A 12,751-nucleotide genomic window follows, 5' to 3' on the forward strand; every position below is an offset into this window, starting at 1 on the left:
AAATGCTCGTTCATTTTCAAGATGACCTCGTTCGCATCGCTCAATCACGTCCTGGTTGAAGTTCGTTTACTTCGCTTACTCACCTTTAGGTTGGAGCTCGTTCGCTGTCCTCCCTTGCCTTCAGGTTTAGCTCGTTCGCTAAGCTATCTCGCCTCCTGGCACAACCACCTTTAACTACACAGGCTGTGGCCTGGTAGAATTGGGGTCTGACTTATGGGAGGTACGAATGAGGCATTAGTTCAAAATTCCTCCGTGAACAGCGCTGTAGTAGAGAGTACTTTGGCAAAGAAGGTTTACTAATCGCAAAAATAGTTCTGTTCATAAAATAAAATTATAAATGCCTCAAATTCAATTTTATTATTTTTAAATTATATCATAACCTAACCGAGCTAACCAAACTTGCTGATAATGAAATAATATAACAAAAGTTTATTAATAGAAAAAATAATTCTGTTTATTAAATAAAACTAGAAATTGCTCTACTAAAATTTTATAATGACTTAATAATAAAATTAAACTGTCATAACCGAACCAAACCAACCAAACTTGCTGATAATAAAAAAATCTTGGACAAAAAGTTAATGCCATGAGCGGGATTTGAACCCGGGACCTTCAGCATATCAGCCCGGCACGCTAACCATTAGACCACCGAGTCCGATGACTACTGATCGTTTTGTTACGGTAATGGCGTTCCCTCAGCTAATAAGAAGCCCACAGCTGTCATCGTAGCTTCTTCTATACCTCCCCTGAGTAAATACCGTAGAATTCACTGAGCTAAAATTATAACTGGAGGTAGCACTGCCATGGCAGAAGTCTGTCAAAAGCGAGTCGCTGATTTTGTTAGGTTGGTATAGCAGTAAGTTTTCTTACCATAGCAATAACATGGCTTCTTATAACTAGGTTGGTATAGCAGTTAGTATTTTTGTCATACTTGAATACTTTTAATACTTTAATAATTTTCTTTGAAATGGTGACCATACAAAGTAGGTATTTTAAGCCAAGTATAATAATAGTTATAGCAATAATATGGCTTCTTATGGACACCCACCTCACGCAAACATGGCGGCTGGCGACACGCATCTTTGACATTCAGTGCTACCTCCAGTTAGAATTATAGCTCAGTGGTAGAATTGGCAGCGTTGCAAGTGGTGTTGTCTAGCGCTAGACTTCCCATAAGATAACATGGTAGACAAGAGACACCAGCTCATTAATTCGCGTATTATTCATTTAAATTTAAATTTCTGAACATAAATTTATTAAAAGATTGAAAATAAAATAATATATAGAATTTAAAACCAAAACAATGTTTAAATTGAAAATCTATTTTTGTACATCAAATTGGAGTAAATATTTTCATAGCCCAGTAAACAAGCTTTGGGTACAGTTTCTTAACTGGGCTATGCTAATATTGATTGAACTATCGATTCAATTAGTAAACGTTCATGCGATTTTTCACCATCAGCAAGTTTGTTTGGTTAGGTTAGGTTATAATATAGTTTTATTTTATAATAGATTTTTTTTTTAAATATCGATTATTAATCAATATTTTCAATTCGATAGTTTCAATCAATTGACGGCAAGGTCTCGTATCAATATTAGCATAGCCCAGTTATGAAACTGTACCCCAAGCGTTTGTATTCTTAAAAAATACACAAACTACCATTAGCCCCCTCAAAACAAAACAGCTGTTACATTACAACCATTCTTGCGATGTTGCCACTTCGAAGGCCACGGCATGGAGTTTAAAAGTGGCCGTGCTCGGTTGAATTTTACTTTTACAAGTGTCTGTCCTGACAAACATATGGCTTTTATAGTGTTCATTTAAATACAGCTGATGATGTTTTGCTTCTGCTAAAGCTAGGCTAGGCTACTCAAAACAAAACCAAACCAAATTGGTGTTTGGTCGAACGTCGACGTCGGGGTAGTTGTGTAGTAGAATTTCAAACAAATCTGAGAGTTTCTTCATTTCTGTTTATTTTGTCAAGTGATGTAAAATATAAAGATGTAATGTAATGTTTATAAAAATCCAATAGAATTCCATCCACGATAATTTAAATATTACCAAATTGCGGAGTGTTACACTTTCCTTTCACGTTTGTCTCGTTTGTTAGTGGTCATTCATGTTAGCTTTGGAAGGCCTACCTATGAATAATACTTAGTTTAAGACTCTGAATAATTACTAACTGGCATAAGACTGTAATAGGGCTTCTACATGTTAGAAGACATCATATTGGAGTTTCGCAGGTATGTCGAAAATAATGTATTAGCCTATAAGTGTAAGTTACACCTATCTGGACTAGCATAGGCTAGGCCTATGTTATATTTACCTTTGCAAAAAGTCCAAAGTTACTGTATGTTTAAAATTTGCATTATTTAAGCTTGTTTGTGTATCCTATTCAGTAGGTGTATGGCTGTGGGGTCATACACCTACCTTCACTCTAAAAGGGCCTGAAGTGTCCACCGTATTTACACATTAACCTATTTTAACCTAGAGGCTTTATCTTAAAGTAACTGGACTTCAAGTTGTGGTAGACAAATGAACCTGTGTGAGTGTACAGTAGCTTGAATATCTTAACACAAGATTAATTTGGTACGCTAAAACCATTGATCAAAATTTGGTTTAGACACATGTTCGAGACAAGATTGACAGTATGGACGATCTTTCCCATTTTGACATGAAATATGTATAGGTAGGTTATAAAAAAACAGGATCAACTACTGACTTCCTTGAATGGTACTAGATTAAATTAATGGTAGGCTGATAGTAAAGGTATTTATTCCCTAAAAGTGTATGTTACTTAGGCCAACTGTAAACTTGTGGTTCATACGTAAATATTGTGACTGTAATTAACCCTAAGACGCATATACAGAAGTCACTTAGAAGCGCCTTCTTGCTCACACAATACATCTTGTTTCTCATCCTATTAAGACTCAATGTCCTAACTTATAGGCTAAATATGGTGACCATAGGCCTATGTCCTGTTTTGAACGTTACAGTCCCGCTTTACTGTTGTCCCAACAAATCCACGCAGGACACTTATATATGTCCTATTTGACCAATAATTGGTTTTGGATCCACTTTTATGAATCACTTTCGTTTAACTTGGTAACTACCTACTCGGGCAAGTTGTCAGCTCAGGAATCCACCCTGCTACCGTGAAACAAAACACAACTACAAGTAGTAGTGCACAGGTGTAAGATGAGTTTGTGCATGGGTTAATTTTATACAGCATTACTTTGCAATTTTTAAAAGCCTAAACGAGTATGCATAATTGCGTCGGTTTTTACTTGCTTGTCCTGTTGTTTCTGCTGCATATTACAATATCAGCTATCAATGACGTTGTCAGTGGTGGCAGAGACAGTATGAAGATGATATGAATATAGTGAGCAGCACTTCAAATTGGACTTGGTGGTTGCCTATTCTCTCCAACTTCACTAAGTTAGCCTACCATTCTCCAACTATCGAACTCGGATTTTTAATTTCTAGTAACGTTAATAGGTCCTGAAATTAAAAAATAATGAAACTTTTTGTCGTGAACCAACTACCAATTGTAGCGTGAAAGATAGATTAGCAGTTAACTTGAGTTTTTTGGCGAGTGGGGATTCTTATCATTCTCTGATGCATTTGTTTAAAATATCCAGGAAAATCATATCACATATTGTTCCGGAAGTATGTACAGCAACAGTTTGTGCATTATCTAGCTCTGTAAAGAAGTCTTCTGCTGAAGAATGGGTTGCGGTTAAGCTGCTGAATATCGGAGGTGCTTTAAACGGTGCTTTTAAACACGTTGTGTTGCAGTCACCATCGTAGTCGGTACACCTTTAACACAGAGATACGCTATAGTTTGGCCGCTTAGAAAACGACCTGCGCGCTAATGCTAAACCAATGCTGGAGGAGGTGGCTTTCTAAGCGGCCGAACTATAGGGGCTGCAACTCAAAGGGCTGCTCTTTCGAAACCGGACGAACTGGACAAAAATTCGCTTATGGAGCAAACATTTTTGGCTGAACAAAAATTGCGACACGCTACCCCCTCCCTCGCTCTCCGAATGTTCGTTGAACGTTCGTCGATGCGTCCACACTTAATGAATATCGAACGTTCGCTGGTGAACAACGACAGGTTAGCGAGCATTGTTCGTCAAGTGTGGATGCACCTTTAACAATAAAGCCTATTTGTAAAAATTATCTATTAACTATTGAACCCTTATAATTGTGAGGAAAAGTAGCATAGTAGAAGCTACAAATTAATAGCAATACATAAAAGTTGCCCTTTCGACCAAAAAGTTAACCCTCTTTTATATTAACCAACCCAGGATCTACCTCCACTCTGATTAAAAGAACAGCCTCTGCTCTGGCGAAATTAGGATAAATTACTTAAATTGATCGGTAAATCTAGTAACCTCTTAGCGGAGCTTGGTTTAAAATGATTCGCTAGACCCAAAAAATAAGGGATTGTAAAATTGTAATTTTCTAACAGTAGGTAAGTTTTTGTTACTATTTACAGTAGAACCTCTTTAATCCGAACTAATTGGGACCGGGGGTTACAGAACATATTGTTGTTCTTACATAACAATAGCTAGAGAAAAGTGAAAAATACCTTATAAAGTAAAATACAGTGTTTATTTAATACAGTAGTAAACATAGGGAATAAACAGTACTGTATATTACAATTGAAATAATTAAGGTGCGTATATCAATAAATACAGTATACAATAAAGAACTGCTGTACTGTGTATAGACTACAGCAATGAGGCGTTCGGATTTGTGGACGTTCGGATTACAGGGGTTCGTATTAATGAGGTTCTACTGTACTTTAATTCACAGTATGTCTAATGCAGTAAACCTACTAACACATTGACTCGGTTTACACAACACTTTGAAAAAGCTATAAGAATTTTGATTTACCAACTATCCACACTTCCTTAAACTAGGCCTATCTATTAAACATAATTTATTACCGTAAAAATAACCTGATATTGATAAGTAAATATCATTCTTTAAGTTTAGAATATAACTAACACTTCAAACCTTACCTAAACTACCTATTTAACTTTTTTTTTTTAAGTAAAAGAGCACTGTAAAAAAGCACCAGTTTAGTTTGCAAAACTAACCTGATAACTGACAAAAGAGTCGATATTCTCATTTTTTCCTAATTGAGTCTTCCATTAACAAAATTGTGCCTCTCGTGATAGCTTCTAAACTGTTAATAGCGAGTGGGTCTGGTAGTTTAGAATAATTTAAATCTGCCATTATAAAATATGCAAGCTTCGTAATAAGCTGTTTTGTGAACTTGGTACAGCTGTAAATAATAAAAGACTAGTGGCCTGTAGGGGCCATAGCCCCTAACTTAGACTACAATAAAAATAAAGTATATATAAAAAGACAAATACTTGAAATATGTTTTTAAAATTATCAATTTTATGTTACTTACAATTAACAGTGTTTCTTGTTTTATATCTTGGTTTTCCTTCCGTTGGAGTCGTATATTAGTTGCTTCTGATGTGTCAATGAAATACAATTGTCCATATGAAGGCAACTCCTCATTTCGCGGTAGTATGTCAGAAATATATCTATGAATTTGTCCCTGAATTTTAAAACGGTAAGGCCCATTTCCCAGAATCTCTTTTTGTATAGCGGAAAGCGACGCAAAAGCCACTGTTGTATTGTCTTATGTTTTTTATGAAGCTAGAATCATATAAAAACTGTTCTTTTGGTTCGTAATTTACTTGGGGTTGTTGCATGTTAATGAGTTCATTGTGGCAACATGAGTTGAAATGTTTTTTGTGGCCTCCTCTGCGAAGTAAGTGCGCCACAATGCATGCACATGCAAGTGCTGTTAAGAGCACCAAGATTGTGAGAAACAACACTCAAATCATTTTCCAGCCTTCTTCTGAAGGCAGGTTGTAAACCAGCTTGTGTATTTCTTTCATAGTTAGGCCTTAAATTACGTTCTCTTTCAGCATTTCTTGTGTCAGTTGAATTCCTGGATACTCTTCCACGTCTTGCAGGTCTTCCCCTACCTTATCTAGTTACTTCACTCATAATAATAACGGAAAACCAAAAAAATTAACAAATAGGCCTACATTTCATTTCAAAACATTGTTTAACAACATTGACTTTCGGAATAAATTTAAACATTGCAAATAAATAAGTAACAGCTGATTAGAATGCAGACATTTTTCAATCCCCATGCTTTTCTTATGGTGGATATTTTACGTTATATCTCGTTTTCTGGTAACTTTATGGGAATTCTGCTATTTTTCCCGAGTCCCTGGGGTCAAGACCTTTAATTTAAGACCCCTCCCACTTTTCTGCAATTTACCAGACGTCCACAAATTTTATGGTAAAAATTTTGTCTTACAGAATTATATATAAGGACTAGCTGACCCGGCGAACTTCGTATCGCCTAAGTTATAGGTTTCCCCTAAGACAGACCACCGTTACGTTTAATTTTCAAGATGATCTCGTTCGCATCGCTCAATCACGTCCTGGTTGAAGTTCGTTCGCTACGCTCACTCACCTTTGGGTTGGAGCTCGTTCGCTACGCTCACTCACCTTTAGGTTGGAGCTCGTTCGCTGCGCTCACTTGCCTTCAGGTTAGCTCGTTCGCTACGCTAACTCGCCTCCAGGTTGAAGTTCGTTCGCTACGCTCACTCACCTTTTGGTTGCAAATTAGCTGTTGTCATAAATGTAAAAGAAATAATAGTGCTGCACCCTGTTGGTAATCCTTGTAACTTTAATGCTATTGAACATCATAGAACAGAACCAACTTGTTTAATTGAAACAGCTGTTAAGATTCATTAATTCCATTTCTCATAAGGTTAACATGAGAAACTCCAGAGCCACTGGGGCGGAGCCCTTTTAAGAATTTCGAAACGGGAAATAGTTTATGTCCGATTCGCATACCTACAGAATTTACACACCAAATTTCATAACGATCGGTGAAGTCGTTCCGGAGGAGTTTGCAGACAAACACTGTGACACGAGAATTTTATATATTAGAGATAGATCCAATTTTAGAAATTTAAACTTTAATAAAATTTTCAAGTTGTAGCCTATATTGCTGTTTAAAAAAAAATTCTGCCGCAGCAAACCTGCAGACCAAGCCAATTTCCCTTCACCACTATATCCCCTAAAATTGTCACATTTAATATCCAACTAGATAACCCATTGCCTGAAATCGAGCAAAACTGCAACTTGTAATAAAATAATTAAGAACTAAAACATAAACTGCTAGACCTCAATCTCACATTTGAATCTTACTTACTTGACTCCTTGAAGGTCTCGTCCCCACAATTTTCTGCCAAAGTCTAAAAAGATTGGACAGATGGGTTGTTGTTTTCAAGGTGTGACCCTATTTCCCACATACAATTTTATTACATTTTTGATTGAATTTTGTTTCATGCGCTGTTGGGTTCCAGTGTCAACGTCATATATAAATCTGTGCGTGTTTGGTATCACGACCTTCTTGAGGAATGAGAGGACCTACTCGGTGGTAAAACGTGTCATGGATCTTGAAAATTTTAGATTCCATGTTCTAAATAAGTATATAGTATAGAATCTAAATAAGCTTCGTAGCTGGCCATGGCAAAGACAGAGTTAAATTGAAAAATGTTATCCATGATTTCTGGGTATAAGTCTCACAGCGCTGTTTTCAAATGGTGAAATTCCGCAAATGAGGTAAATTGTCGTACTATGCCTAACTGGTTTTAAAACCTCAATATCTATTTGAAATAACCTTTGCTGAAGGCCTAGTTTTGAATTATTTCTGAAAGACTGTTTGTTAATATTGAAAATTATAGTCATGTGTTAATTTGTTTTAAACATGTAAATAAAGTTTAGTTTGTTGTTTTGATTTGCATTGAACACAAGCTCAGTTTTATTCTGCTAAATTTAATGTAGCATTTTGTCATTTCTTAATTTAATATCGTCCGTGATATCACTATTAATTGTGAATCGCGTATCAGTGACAACGACAAAATGAACCTTTCCTTTATGGCAACAAAGAGTAAAAATTTAATTGTCTCGACCAGTATTTTCTTGCTTAAAATGTAAGCCACCACAGTGTAAAATTGGATGTGAAAGCACCACGGCGGACCAGTACTGCTGCTCTGTATCCGTCAATGTTCCATTGGGAGGGTGATGCAAGCGGTCACATTCAAGTCCCACTCACAGTTCTTCGTCTTATATGTGGCATTTAATTTTAAATTAAAGCTAAGCAAACAACATACAAAAATACTAAAAATAAATTGTGATACACATGGTAAATTATAAAATGGTAATGTAGGCTAACAGATAACTGCACTGCAAAAATACGCACTTTTAATTACATTCACTTTATCGTACCGAACTGTAACCAAAACTTCATGATAATTCAGTAAAATACGATGTAAGGTGAAATCAATTTAACTAATACAAACAATTGTTGTCAAGTCTTGCTAGGAATTACTTTACTGAAACAGACCTAGTAAACAGATATAATACCCCCGCCGCAGCAAACCTGCAGACTAAGCGAATTTCAACTTGTCTGATTACATTATTACTAAATTTAAATAACATTAGATTTAACGAGTGCTTAGGTTTGCTGCTACGGGGAAGGTAAAAAGTGTTTTTTGACCATACGTCAATAGTATAGGATGAAATAAATAAATTTGCCAAATTTTATCAACATATATCCATAAACAAGTAAACTACAACAATTTTCATTTTCTCCATAAGAATAACATGGGAATTTTTAATTACACTATTTTTGAATTTTCTCCGTGACCGTTAGGCATACAACAGCGCTTCAATGTACTAAATTATTTCTTTTTTTAAGCTCTACAAAACGGTTTAGAAAGAAATCGCAAAATTTTTTGTTTTTAGGGTCAAAAATGGGAAAAACCCATTTTTACCCCAAAGAACCCCCCATAAACCCCCGCTCCCATGGTCCGATTATGCTGGTTTGCGAACTCGTTCAAATAAAGGTAGGTTTACACGTTTGTACCAAATTTCATAAAAATCGGATCATTTTTGTTCGAGTTATCGCACTAACGGACACATATAAATATATCTTATCTTACTAATATTATAAACTAGGTGAAACCCGTCAAAATCGACGGATACTTTCAAGGCTTACGCTAATTCATCTAACTGCGATAAATTGAGTAAAATTATACATATTTTGAGCATTTAGCTTGTTTAAAGATTAATAAGTGTAAAAACAATAATGATATTAATTGCGTTAGTTACCAAATATGGTTGATCATTCAATGAATAAAATATTTCCCATATTGCACGTCATCGGCGTTGTTAGTATGATATCTGGTATCTATTCCTTTGGAAGAAACTTTAAATAGTATTAAAATTTTATTGGTGGATTTTTCGTAGCTAAACACTTCCGTGATTTCATCAGTGTAATGCAGATTAATCTATGATTTTATTTGAAAAAAAAATCTGTTTGTTGGGAAGACACGTTCTAACTTCAAAGGGAGGTACATTCGTTACAGTGTAAGTTTGATTTTTCCTTCGTCACGTCACGTCAGTTCATATCGTACTTCTGTGCTAATGAATAACCCTCTAGCACAGTTTTGAGAAATTGGTTGTGGGGTTACTGTTAAAGCTGGAATTCCTTGACATGGGGGATGTCAGTTAGTTGTTTCAGCCTTATCAGTTACATAAAGTTGTCAATATAATCTATCTACGGGATGTTAGGTGTAAGGAATATACTTGAAGTGAAGTTGGCTTTTATTCTGAACTGTTAGGGGCCTCCTCATTTATATGGTCGTGCAGCTTCATTGGCAACAAACAATGCGAATGAAATAGTAATATGGCATTTCCAAAAAGCAAAAAATAATGTAAATTCGCTGTTACGTAAATATTGACGTTTACATGCAATGTTAATCAACGTATCTTATAAAGGATAATGTGATCTAGTTTAAAAGGAATATGACCTAGTGGTCATGACAGTAGCTGCTTAAATAGTATTTACTCATTGGGCCATTTTTACAGCCAAAAATGTCGTGTTATTTTCAATAATGTTACCAACCCAGTGGGCCACGGTCACGACCACTGCAAATAATTTGTCAAGATAGGTTCTATTTTAGGCAAGGTTTCTGTATTTGGATGTTATTAGAAACGGTAAGAGCACAATAAAATTCTTCTGCAGATGAATTTTCTGTTGGAAAAATATAAGCCGAATTATATATGTCACAATGCGAGTTTGAGCATTTTGTAACTATATTATATGGGTAAGTTACATAGATTTTTTAGGCTGTTGCTCAGTGCACTTTAAGAATATATATTTTAGAGATAAAAGAAATGGTTTTTGTTGCTGAGTAGCGCTAGTAAACATGCACAACCCTTTTCGTTAGTCTAAAAACATTCAAAGGCTCTTTAAGAGTTCAAGTTCTTATTTGTATACATATCTATATTATGTTTTCACTAAGCTGAATGAATACATCGTAGTGACCTCTGTGAAAAGTCTGCAGTATATTGCAGTTTTCCAGCTTAATGACTTTCTAAATCATACACATATTTCTACATAAATATTGTAAGATGTTTTATCCAGTTGCTGTAAACCACTATTAATTTAACACAATATAGACACTGCTCAAATGGGCACCGTGCCCTTCTGTACTTGTATTATTTTGTATTGTATTACACAATCGACGATTTTTCCAATGATTGAAAGCATGTATGACAATAATCTCATGAACCTATGATGATCCGTCTAGAATAATATGTTAAAAGGTGTGAAAAGGCAGACGCCAACCCGTGAAATAGATATAAGATAGTTCAATAAGAAATAATTGCAAGAGTTTATTGTGATAAAAGGATTTTCCACTGATTTCGTAATGGAACTTTATATTGCAACACATGACATGATAAAAAAAAAATCAATTTTAAAATCAGAAAATAACATTGCAAATACTTCTTTTGGGCTATTCTGTAACTCCCAATAAATGTGTGTTGTTTAAAATACAATTTTAAAATTAACAGCTGTTTTATTAAAAAGTATTATTCACATGACCAAAATGTAAACAAATCTGTCGACGGATCTTTAGAGGCTTCTGGGGCAGAGCCCTAAGCGAATTTATGTAGTTTTTCTTTTGATAACTCATCTAGAGACAAAGACCTTTCTTTGGACACCTCCACCAAGTTTCTACGCCCAGCCGTTCTCTCAAATTAGTGGAGACAAAGTTTCCAATTAAATATTTAGATTCCCCCATGTTAATCTTATGGGAGAAACCCCAACTTTGATGGAAGATCCTGCCCAAACTAATAAAGATATCAAACGAAAAACACTTTGCAAAAATAAAGATCAGGGCCATTGTTTTGACATTTTAATCATCAAAATCGGTCCAAAAATGTGGGAGGAGTTCTGTTTACAAAAATCGGCTTAGCGTATTATGTACAGGGTGTTTTTTTTAAAACTTGCATCTTTATTTATGTAAAAACTGCAATAGATAGAAATATGCAGTTTGCGGGAATCATCTATTGACGTAGGGGGACCAATTGTTTTGAATTCAACGTTACATTCACATTGCCCCCCTTTCCCCCCTGACCCCAACTTAATTTTTTTTAAATAGCAAGGTACCCCTTGTGACATATCAAATAAAAGAGCATAAAAAAAGAAAATGTTTGATGAAAAAAAATTGAAAATCGGTTCATAAATTTGTGAGATATTCCCCCCCTCACCCCCCCGGAACTTAATTTTTTTTAATAGCAAAGTACCCCTTGTGACATATCAAATGAAAGAGCATGAAAAAAGAAAAATTTTGGTGAAATTTATTTTTCATTTGATATGTCACAAGGGCGGGTACCTTGCTATTAAAAAACAAGTTATGGGTAGGGGAAAAGGGGGGTGATTATCTCACAAATTCATGAGCCGATTTTAAATTTTTTTTCACCAAAAATTTTCTTTTTTCATGCTCTTTCATTTGATATGTCACAAGGGGTACTTTGCTATTAAAAAAAAATTTAGTTCCGGGGGGGTGAGGGGGGGAATATCTCACAAATTTATTAACCGATTTTCAATTTTTTTTCATCAAACATTTTCTTTTTTTATGCTCTTTTATTTGATATGTCACAAGGGGTACCTTGCTATTTAAAAAAAACAAGTTGTGGGCAGGGGGGAAAGGGGGGGAATGCGAATGTAACGTTGAATTCAAAACAATTGGTCCCCCTACGTCAATAGATGATTCCCGCAAACTGCATATTTCTATCTATTGCGGTTTTTACATAAATAAAGATGCAAGTTTTTTAAAAAACACCCTATATATGAGGGGTTGAGAGGCCAAGGGAGATAAGTGACTTTTTAAAAAATGTCATTGTATTTTTTTCAGAGTCATAAAAAATAAAATAAAAATAAAAATAAATTCACTTATACCCCTTGGCTTCCAACTCTTAGGTGTTTAGTTTGGAGGCCAAGGGATATAAATGAATTATTTGTTGAAATTCCACCCTTTTTTAACAAAACCCGTTACCATGACAACATTTTTTAAAAAGTCACATATCTCCCTTGGCCTCTCAACCCCTCATATGTAGATGTAAAAGTTTGTGTGTTTGTTTATTTGTTTGTTTGTTTGTTTGTTTGTTTGTTTGAAGTTCAATCACGCATTAACTACTGGACGGATTTGGCTGAAATTTGGCATAATTATAGCTCACATTCCCGATTAACATATAGGCATATTCTTATCTCAAAAATCCTTTCGGGCTCCGCCCCAGTGGCTCTTCAGTTCCCCATGTTAACCTTATGAGTATTCATATTTA

At 35.2% G+C, this 12,751-nt stretch overlaps 1 protein-coding gene across 9 annotated transcripts in view; it reads left to right on the plus strand.

Annotated features, from left to right (window-relative positions):
• The first annotated feature begins 1,885 nt into the window (after window positions 1-1,885).
• Window positions 1,886-12,751, plus strand: part of LOC129004706 (protein retinal degeneration B) — a 265,785-nt gene continuing 254,919 nt past the window's right edge. For all 9 annotated transcript variants that reach the window (XM_054433336.1, XM_054433276.1, XM_054433310.1 and 6 more), the window contains exon 1: window positions 1,886-2,244. The gene's annotated coding sequence lies outside the window, so the exon portion shown is untranslated. The remainder of the gene's footprint in view (window positions 2,245-12,751) is intronic.

The sequence above is a fragment of the Macrosteles quadrilineatus genome, unplaced genomic scaffold (genome assembly GCF_028750875.1).
Source record: "Macrosteles quadrilineatus isolate MER2022 unplaced genomic scaffold, UCM_ALF_1.0 Scaffold_1__1_contigs__length_201487025, whole genome shotgun sequence".
NCBI lineage: Eukaryota > Metazoa > Arthropoda > Insecta > Hemiptera > Cicadellidae > Macrosteles > Macrosteles quadrilineatus.